Raw genomic sequence first — 9,824 nt, forward strand, 5'->3', positions numbered from 1 at the left:
CAACCCACCTCTCCAGCTACCCGCGTCTTTGTCTACTGCTCTTCATAATCAAACTTTTCTCTATACTCTGGCTCCCATTCCTAGCCTCCCATTTCTTCCTTAATCAACTTTAATCTAGCTTCTGAAACTGCCACTCCATTGAAACAGCTTGAAACAATTAAGATTGCTAATGTCGGGGGAAGAGGGAGAATCTCCCTCTGCCCTTTCCCTTAAGGTTCCTCTGGCTGGCCAAATAATCAACAAGACAGGTTAGCAGGAGAAAATAATACCAAGTTTAATAACATGTATACATGGGAGAAAGCAGGAACACTGCGTTTCTCAACACAATAGCAGAAATTCTCGTCTTAAATATCTTTTTCAGCCAATGACAAAGGAGGATTTTGGCGGTGGGGGGAGTCAGTTACAGGAGATTACCACTAAAGCACAGTAAACAAGAGTAAGGTTTATTATGTAGCTCAAGGCCTCACCTTCCACATTGACAAGTCACTAGAAATGCGCTCATCCCCCTCTCTTCTCCAAACAGAGAGGGAGATACCTTTACAAGTGGAGATTTCCCTTATAAATGTAAATGATTGTCTGGCAACTCTTCGCAGGGTCATCCAGAGAATGTGGCCAGAGAGACAGAACTTCTGATAAGAGGGGCTTGTTGGTGCCTTTCCTATTCTAACATTTACCCTACGTTATCTTTACAGCCATCATGATAGATCTATTCCAGGAAGGAGCTACCATGTCAAATTCTTTAGGCAGTTAGTGGGGGAGGTCAAATGTCCTCAGAGAAAACAACCAAGGTAAAGAGATAGATTTCAGGGTGGCCAAATCTTGATCTCCCACAGTCCCGCCTTTGAAACTAAAAGTTTCACAGTCCTTTTGAAACTTAAAGAAGTTTCATAGTCCAGAAGCTGAGTTGGTAGATTGTTTCATCTCACTGAACCCATTTCTTAGTCCTGATAATAGATCAGTTCAATTAAATTCCTTTTGGAAGGTGGTGATGCAGGTGGGCTCTCAAGGTTACGCCTATATTGTGGAAGCAAAGCAATCAAGTATTTAATAGAAGCATTTCTATGTAAACAAAAGAAAAACAAGGTTAATGGTTCGAGTAAGTTGTAAAGCAGTTTTTGAGTTCAGAGGACAGCCAGTGAAGAAGAATTTTAGATGTCAGCGTCAAAGCATCTTTTGCAGTTTAAAATGTCTCTGATGATGTCATCAAGTAATCTCTTAAGTTTGTATCAAGTCCATCAGCTTCAGTTTGTAAGGCTTCAGGAAAAAGGGCAGGTTCAGTTCTCAGTGATTTCAAATGAAAATGATGGAAAAAATCAAAAACGTTAGTTTGGACGTCTGTAGCCAGATATTTCAGGAGACTAGAAGAAATCAAGATCCAGTCCAGTCAACAGATATAAAACAAAAACCTCAAAAGACAACAAAACTAGGATCTAATATCTGCAAATGTGTACTAGAGTTTTTACCGAAATATAATTTTCCTCTCTAAAATCACCCTCATTTTTATTAAGATAGCCAAATTAAAACTAACTAGTTTGCAAAATAAGTCTAGTTCCAATAGAGTTGGCCCAATTATTTACATAAGTACAGCAAGAATAGCAGTTGATCACATAGGCTCTTTTAAATCTGCTTTGCTGGAACTTTTTATAAGGAATCTCATATTGAACTTCAAAGACCTCTCCAGGCCAGGAAAGCCAAGCCAAGGATTTTGTCATCAGACTTTGCCTGTAATACCTACAGATTTGGGTGAATTCCTCTCCTCCGAGGTTCCCCCAAAATATTTCGAGGTTCCTTGTACCTGCCAGATAAGTGACATTCTTTACTTATCCTGGTAAGCGCTGCTTGGAACATAAGGTACCAGGCCAATAGTTCCACGTGGCTTTATTCCATAAAGTCCAATCTTCATTCTTCAAAAGCTGTATGGTTATATTGCAAATATGATGTTCCAGTCACAGCCTTGGTAATATAACCAGTGTTTCCAATTGTGTCCTGTTATAAGGAGAACAGATTCTTATTGAACTTATGCAAATAACTATATTGCCATGAAAACAACAATACTCACTTACTAAGAGTTTCCAAATCCTGGAGGGATCAGGTAGAGAGAAAAAGATAAATATTTCAATTTTACTTACAAAAATATCATTTACTAAATTGCTGTAAGTCATAGCTATCTCGGGAGAAAAGAGAAAAAGTTTTCCTTAAATCTGAAAAAACAAAATATTAAAAATTCAGCAATACTTCAAATGAAAAATCATAAAAATTATAATCATCCTTATCAGTTCATTCAGTCCTGTGTAATCCATTCTTGATCTCAATCTTTTTGTTAGCAGCTTCATGAAGTCAGTTTTTCCATCAGATTTTTGTAATTTCTTACCAAGTTCAGTTTTATGATCAGAAAGTTTGTCAGAAACCAGTATTCCAGTGTAAATATCAGAGTCCTTTCCAAGAATTTTTCTGACGTTGAAACATATTTTGCAAAAGCATTAGAGCAAAGAAATGAGTCTGTAAACAACAAGATCTCAAAATGGCAATTGACAGAGAAATTTGGTTAATTTTGTGACGTACAACATTTTAAAATAATAATAACCAGAATTATGACTGATAACCAGGACAGATAAGAATTTCAGTAATGTTATATAATTTTAAAACACCTATGTCAATAACATTTGCCCACATAATAGCACCTAAGCAGGCTTATCATCACTGTTCTGACAATGCTTTCCATGTAATTGAACATATTGAATAAGCCTAATAAGTTTAGTATCTTTCCCCTTATAGGAAGAGAGCAAATTTCTTTGAGAAGTTCCAGGGCCCTTTGAAAATTCTCAAAGAAAAAAAGTAAAAAAAAAGACTTTATTTAAGATATGAATTTTGGGGAGCTTGTCAAAAATATAAAAAGTCAAAGCAAACAGAGCATTAACAGTCCAAAGAGCCTTAATAGAGAGACTTCAGTCTTTTGAACACAGGAAATTATTTTAACAGTTTTTTTTTTTTTTCTGTCTTTTAGGTAGACTTACTCAAAGGTAAAGAAAAATCTTTTATAACCTCTTTATCAAGTTCAAGAAAATTATCCTTTTAAGAGAAAGAAGACCAAATTTTAATTTTGCACCAGCTTACTTCTGATATTAAAACTCATTTACTTAATTAAATTCATTTTAATCTTAGCCAACTTGACCATGCATAAAACTCCTTTTCCAGAATTCCTTCCACAAACCTTCTATAACTTTCTTTTTTACATTCAGAATTTGTCCCATGTCTTTCTTTTCCCTCCTAGTACTTGAGGACAAATTTATCTTTCTTAATCAACCAAACAAAACATTTCCATTCTTTGTACCTTTATACGTCTTACTTTCCTTGTACACAGACATATTTTTCTTAATTTTTTTAGTAGCTTCAATCACATATATTAATTAGAAATTTTAACCCTTAGAAACCTTAATTTGTAAGTAAAAACTAAACAATTATAAACTTTCTTTTACATTAGTATCTTGTGGCTTGGAAAATTTATGAACACTTCATAACTTCTAGAAACATGTTACTTTATAGTACAATCTTTTAATAAAACACATGTTTACCAATAGACCCAAAACATCTTTTAGTTTTCCTGTAATGAAAAGCCAAAAGTAGACAAATGTACATTTAGCAATCAATGTCTAATATCTTATCTTATTTGGAAATGATGATACTCAGAGAATTTTTTTTCATAAAATTTAGCAAAACTCTAAAGTTTTAAGTCACCGAAAAGAGTTTGGAAGCTGTAACCACCATAACACATAATTATTGTTTAAAGTTTATCCAACATTTATCTTTTTCACAACTATTTAGTTACTTTTTTCCAATAATTATTTAGATTGCTTACAACACTTCATAAGACTTCAGATAAAATTAGCCATCATTTAAATTACTATTTTTGTTAACCAGTTCTGTAATAGAAATAACATCAGTTTTTTTCTACAAAATTTCATGCAATTTTCATCACTTCTTATACCTTTAAACATAGTTATCATTAAGATTTTTATCAATAGGTCTTGGTCTTCTAATTTTGGACAAGGGAAGCATTCCCAGTCAGACATTTTAAACACACTCAGGCAAAGTTGATGTAACCTCTTTATATAAAATTAGCTCAAACATTCCAACCTTTATAATCTTATCAACACTTACACTTTTACATGTTCTCAATTTATTTGTAACCTGAGTCAAGGTCTTAAGGCTAGTCAAATTTTTTCCTTCCTTTTTTTTGGCCTTTTTTCTTAGGTACCAATTAAACAATTATGTGAGAGCTCTCAAAAAAAATTTTTTTTTTTCCCCCAATTTAGAAGTTTTCCCAATTCAAAGGATCCGTCCTCTGGCCATTGACGAGTAGGATCTTCATTTGTATATTTATTCCAATAGTGACTCGAACCAATAAGCCTTTTTAAGGAAAGACCCGGAGGTAACTTTCCACGCTTAGAAGAAATTTACCATGGACACAAAGAGGCGTCCCTGGTGAGGGCACAGATGATGTAGCCCCCGTGATCCACAGAATTCACTCCCAAAGATATTCAGAGACAGTAAAGACCTTCGTTGCACAGGCGGTAAGGATGGTGTAGTGAAAACGGTGTCTCCGGTCTCCCACAATAGTGTGGGACGCCTCCAGTCACAGACCCGCTAATCTGTGACACCAGGCAGGCGATACTGGAATGGGATTTTTCCAGTACTAACAAGCAACGAAGGTAAAGACGACAAAAGCCCTTATGGACTGGGCCTTTTATGACAAACTCCCCTGAGAACTTGGCACAGCCGGACAAAGAGACAGTTCGGAACCCCAGTCTACTCGACTGGCCACCAAGGTGCACCCCGGTAAATGCACCTTCCGTATGGTGGAGACCAAGGAGAATATTCTCACTGGTCACAAAGCCAAGTTTTCTCAGGACACAGAACAAGACAGAAGGAAAAACCTCATCCGGTTTTTTTTTTTTTTTTTTCTGTGCACAATGACAGCTTTAGCCACGCCTTAGGTCTCTTGGAGCCAGAATAATACCTAGAGGGGGAGGTGCCGCGGGGTTGGGGACTGTGTGCTTTACAGAGAGTACCTCGTCGTTGCACGGACATTTTCTTGCAGTTGGCAGGGGACCTGTGTCATCTACCCCGTTCCGTGACCCAACTTATCCTGACACGGGAGTCTTCTGAAAGTGGCGAGCGCCCTAATGGCTCTTAACTGCTCGACCCGCGCCCACCAAATTTGCGGCCTTTTTGGCTTCCAAGATGCCCTTGGCAATGACCTTCACTTCATGTGCATAATAACCCACAGCAAAGTTTGTAGACGCCGGTCTGGTGAGACCCGCAAACTCACCAGTCTCTGGGGCCGGCCCGGACAGCAGGCTTATAGGGCCTATGCCTGCGTCCTACCCTATGGTATTTCCTTCTTATGACAAAAGACACAGACAAAAGAGAAAAACAGAGACTACCTCTAGGAGGAAAAGGGATCAAGATCATAACCAAGAGTACTCTACCAAATTTAAACCAAGAGTCACTAAAGCCCAAGAAACTAGTTTCCCAAATATTTTCTCCTGCCAATCTAAATTTAGAAAGAGAAAAAATTCTCACCATTTCCTTCCGCCGGACTCCGCAGATAGAGATTCCGGGAGGCTGACATGGTAAGAAGTCTTACCTTTTGCCGGCTTTCGTCAGGCGTTCCCGTATCTCATCATCTGCAGTAGTCCAGGGAGAAGGCAGGTCTTTCAGCCAGAGAAGGCAACTTGCCAGCCAGTGCGGCTCCTGGCTGGCTCGCCAAGACTGTCGGGGGAAGAGGGAGAATCTCCCTCTGCCCTTTCCCTTAAGGTTCCTCTGGCTGGCCAAATAATCAACAAGACAGGTTAGCAGGAGAAAATAATACCAAGTTTAATAACATGTATACATGGGAGAAAGCAGGAACACTGCGTTTCTCAACACAATAGCAGAAATTCTCGTCTTAAATATCTTTTTCAGCCAATGACAAAGGAGGATTTTGGCGGTGGGGGGAGTCAGTTACAGGAGATTACCACTAAAGCACAGTAAACAAGAGTAAGGTTTATTATGTAGCTCAAGGCCTCACCTTCCACATTGACAAGTCACTAGAAATGCGCTCATCCCCCTCTCTTCTCCAAACAGAGAGGGAGATACCTTTACAAGTGGAGATTTCCCTTATAAATGTAAATGATTGTCTGGCAACTCTTCGCAGGGTCATCCAGAGAATGTGGCCAGAGAGACAGAACCTCTGATAAGAGGGGCTTGTTGGTGCCTTTCCTATTCTAACATTTACCCTACGTTATCTTTACAGCCATCATGATAGATCTATTCCAGGAAGGAGCTACCATGTCAAATTCTTTAGGCAGTTAGTGGGGGAGGTCAAATGTCCTCAGAGAAAACAACCAAGGTAAAGAGATAGATTTCAGGGTGGCCAAATCTTCATCTCCCACACTAATTACCCCCACACTGCTAAATACAATGGACATATCTCTGTCTTCCTGGTACTCAACTTCTCAATCAACATAGTTGACTGGTTCCCTTTCTGAAACACTCTATCCTCTCAGTTTACAATACTTGACACTTCCTTCTCCTTCTCTACCTATTTCCACAAGTATCTCTAGACTTCTTGGTCTGGGGCCTTTTTCTCACCTTTATCTCCATATTCTAAGTGGTCTCACACAGAGACCATGGCTTATGGCTTTTTCTCTTCACCACTGTATTGCCAGTGCCTAACTCAGGGCCTAACAATAAATAATAAGGTAGTATTTGACGAAAAAATGAATAAATCATTCCTTAAATTATTCCTTGTATTTCTATCACCTAACAGTTCTTAGCTCATAGTTCATTTCCATGAACTATTTGTGAAATAATTGAATGGACATGATTATTATTGTTAAAAAACAAAATTTAACCAAGTAAATTTGAAGATCTAATTGGCTTTATTAGGCAATTCATGAATCAGGCAGTATCCCCTCTAGCAACTAGAAGAGTACTTTGAAGAGTTGTACAAAATGAAAGGTTTTTTATACTTATAGGAAGAAGGGTGGGGCAAGTGAAGGGAAGGTACCTGGAAACTGTTTTATCTTGCAGATTGCCTCTTCTTCCTCTGGGGGGGATGGGGGATGGAGAGGGCCCAAGTGGCAGATGATCTCATTGGTGCTGATCAAAAAATTCTAGACTGGCCAATTAAGATGACATTTCTAGGTTTGTATCATAGGCTTTGGCACATGTGACACTGTTTTGGGCCTGTGGTTTTCCTTTTAATATTCTAATCCTACAAACGAGGAATCGGAGAGGGTCAGAGAGATTGAATAATTTCCCCTGGTCACACAGCTAATAAGTGGCGCAGCTGGTATTCAAACCCAAGTCTTAACTCCAAATGTTTCTTCTCACCATTACATCATACTGCCTCCCTGCATATTTCATCCCTAACTCCTAGAATCTGCCTTCATTAACTCTATTCTCAAGCCAAACTGGAGTGATCGACGTACCTGAACATGTCTCCTATTTTCCCACCTCTCAATCTTTTTCATGCTTGAAATCCTATTTCCACTTCCAGTTGTACATTTACCTGTAGCTATTCTACTAGTATCTTAAGATAGTTTTCAAATTCTGTGTCAACCTTAAAATCTTAAATTTTCTAGTTGCAAGTGAATTTTCTCCCACCTAAACCACTTTTAAATACAATTGTAATTTGTATCATATTCTTTCAACATTGAAACTGCCTACAGGGAGGAATTGTAATCCACATAGTGCTGCCTTAATATTCTGCCTTCCTTGCATGTTGAAAGGCTGAGTCAGTCTTTGTTGACTTGGAATGAAGAGTTTTAAATTTGTACTTGATCTAGAGACAGAATGCCTGAGGGAAATGAGTAGAACCAAATAACTGAACATATATATTATATATTCTTAACATTAAACTCTATCCAGAGAATCTGACTAAGGGCCTTGATCAGTTAAGAGAATTTGGCGGAAAAATGTTGATTCTTCTTGTTGGGTTCACATGGGCCATTTTCTTCAGTGGGCTCTTGTTAGGGAAATGGGCAGCTGGTCTGACTGAGGATGCAAAAGAAAGCAAAGTCTAAAAAGGAGCAACTTGGGAATCTTAAGTTGTTGGTGATGCCATTGCTGATCTGATGCAAGTGGGAAACTCAGGATAGGGTGGCCTGGGAGAGTCAAATTAGGTCGTTTGTATTAATGTGATGAGCTAGAAATAATCCCTGTGTTTGATCTTTCCAAACTTGTGTCTGCTGAGTGTGAGCAAAAAAAATGAATGAAAAGGAAGCCATACACTAAATCCAAGAACATTCTCTATTGCCTGAAACAAGTCATAGACACTCTCAGATAATAAAGTGTCTGCGGAGAGGTCAACTTTAATGACTTTCTGGCACCCTTGTCATCTTACTACAGCCATCTGCCATGTGTTCTTTTAAGGTTCAGTTCCTAACTTTTTATTTTTGGTGAAGTCCTAGAAGTGACCAGGTGAAGCCTAAGAACTAGGATTAAGAGTAAATTCAATTCAATAAACAGCTCCCTTTTTCTTTTGTGGGCCTACCATTGTTCTATGCTCTTTACAACAATCCTGAAGATTCAGGATCTCCCCATTTTACGGATGAGAAAAGAGGAGTCAAGGCTGTGCGGAGTCAGAATATGACTGGAGGTCAGTATGGTCCCCAAATGTTCTGTTGCCACTTGTCTTTCCTGCTGTTGATCAGCCTGGGAAGCCTTCCATGCAGCCTTCTCAGAACACCTCTCTTTCTCTCTCCGCGCTATCTTACTGTCTTCGGTGGAAGCTGCTGCATAAATTACATTCCGACACACAGAATCCTAAGCATGCAAGTTGAATTTCAGCTACTTTTACATTTTAAGATTTCGGCACGCTCTGAGGCGGATGTAGAAAAACTTTGCAAATGAAAGCAGCGGCGGATGTCATTGGGAAGTACTCATCCCATGGCAGGTAGCTCAGGAGCTCCAGAGGGCGGGAGGCCGCGAGCAGAGAACAAAGGCTGGCGAGGGGCGGCGACTGCGGACCGGGAACACGAGGAAATGGGCCAGGGCCCTCACAGCCCACCGTGACACAGCCACGGCGGGGGGAGACCCCCCAGGAATTAGGGCGAGGGGCGGGGGAGGGGACCCCCGGGAGAGAGGGGGCGGGGACCCTCAAGGAGGAGGAGGCGGAGGAGGGGACCCCCGGGAGGAGGGGCGAGGACCCTTGGGGAAGGGGCGGAGGAGGGGACCCCGGGAGGAGGGGGCGGAGGAAGGGACCCCTGGGAGGAGGGGCGGGGCTGGGCGCCGCGGGACGCTGTGGGAGGAGAGGGCTGACGTGCGGAGGGGCCGGGCCGGGGGCGCGGGGAGGGGGCGGCGGCGAGCTCGCCAAGTGGCGGCGGGCCGGGGCGGGGCTGGGGGCCGAGGGGAGCGGCGGGAGGTGGGGCTGCGGAGCGCGCCGGGTGCGGCGGGCCGGGGATCGCGCGGGGCTAAGGAGCGGCGGGCGGGCGCAGCCGAGGGGAGGCAGACGGCGGCGGAAGGGAGCCGAGGGCCGAGGGCGGCGGGGAGCCCAGGGGAGCGGAGCCGCCGAGGGCCGCGGGCGGCGGCGGCGGCGGCAGAGGGAGCGGCGGCGAGGGCAGCTGAGGGCCGCGGGGAGCGGCGGGCTGCGGCCGGCGCCGGGCGGGCGCGCTGAGGGTCGGCGGGGCGGGCGCGCCGAGGCCGCCGGCGTCCTCCTTCCGGCCCTCGGCCGCGGCGCGAGGCGGCGCGCTGGCGGCGGCCATGGCGGTGGCGGCGGCGCTGGCGGGCCGCGGGGCGCGCGGAGGCAGGGGCCGGCCCCCGGGCGGCGGGCGGGCGGA

Source organism: Diceros bicornis, chromosome 39 (genome assembly GCF_020826845.1).
Source record: "Diceros bicornis minor isolate mBicDic1 chromosome 39, mDicBic1.mat.cur, whole genome shotgun sequence".
In the NCBI taxonomy this organism is placed as follows: domain Eukaryota; kingdom Metazoa; phylum Chordata; class Mammalia; order Perissodactyla; family Rhinocerotidae; genus Diceros; species Diceros bicornis.